At 37.2% G+C, this 1,245-nt stretch overlaps 1 pseudogene; it reads right to left on the reverse strand.

The window, feature by feature from the left end:
• Positions 1–250: 250 nt before the first annotated feature.
• Positions 251–1,006, reverse strand: LOC111385731 (annotated as a pseudogene).
• Positions 1,007–1,245: the final 239 nt, after the last annotated feature.

Raw genomic sequence — 1,245 nt, forward strand, 5'->3', positions numbered from 1 at the left:
CCCCACATTCATGGGATTAAACCAATTTACACACAAGATACACTATAACATTAAGAATTTTTAATTTTGCTAAAACTGAAAATTTAATGGTTGAAAGATTAAAACTTATTTTTATATATTTTACAACAGATACATACGTAGAAAGATATGTTTATTATACATGGAATTATTGTTAACACATAATAATGTGTATTTTGTAAGTAGATTTTATCCATTTTCAAATGTTCAATCAAAGTTTAAATATAAAGAATTACATAGATGGCATTGGATTATATCTAGCCACAGGGAAACAAATTAAAGGATGCGCCTTTGGAAGTGTTATACCAGTTCCTTTTTTCCATATCCACAGTTTCATTCCCCTCAACTTTCCACTCAAAGCACTGAATCATGGCTGCTAAGGTTGTCTGAACAACCTGCAAAGCCAAAGAAGTTCCGGGACATCCTCTTCGACCACTCCCAAATGGCAACAAATTGTAATGTTGTCCTCTTCCATCTAACTGTGCTTTCACAGTACCATCATCGTTCAAGAACCTTTCTGGCCAGAATTCCAGTGGATTTTCCCAGTGTTTTGGATCCTTACCAACGGCCCAAACATTGACGAAAAGTCTCGTTTTCGCTGGAATGTGGTAACATGTGTTGAAGACGAGATGAAAATTGTTATCGAACTAGACAAAAGACCCGTGCTCAAGTCTAGAAAATTGTGCACGTGTTACATGTTTGATCCAAAAATGACTCCAGTCTGAAAGGATATGCTGAAGACAAGATTTAAATACCGCAATTGTGCAATCTTCGGTTGACTCTCGGACCATTAATGGCGCTGTTGGATGAAGCCTTAACGTCTCTTTAACCATGGCTTGAAGATACGGAAGGTTTGGAATGTCTGATTCTTCTATACAGAATCAATTTCTTGCTGGGCTTTATGCAATGTGTTTGGATGGTTGATTAATTCTGCCAGAGCCCATTCTGTTGTGATTGCTGATGTATCAGTTCCTGCAGCAAATATGCCCTGTAAAATTCAAATGACAGAATTTTTATCATTTTCTCTCAACCGAGGGGCACGATGAAATACCTCACATCCAGTATTGCAGGTGCTACCAGAAGATAAGGAAGAAGCCCATCGAAGTGAATTTAGTTGATGTAGAAAAATAATAGCAAATAATAGTATTACCGTAATTTCTATTTGGGCAAAGTAACGACGTTTGGATGGTTTTGAACGGTCGAGGCAAGAGTTCGATTCTTTCTCCT

Source organism: Olea europaea, unplaced genomic scaffold (genome assembly GCF_002742605.1).
Source record: "Olea europaea var. sylvestris unplaced genomic scaffold, O_europaea_v1 scaffold32640, whole genome shotgun sequence".
Taxonomy (NCBI): Eukaryota; Viridiplantae; Streptophyta; class Magnoliopsida; order Lamiales; family Oleaceae; genus Olea; species Olea europaea.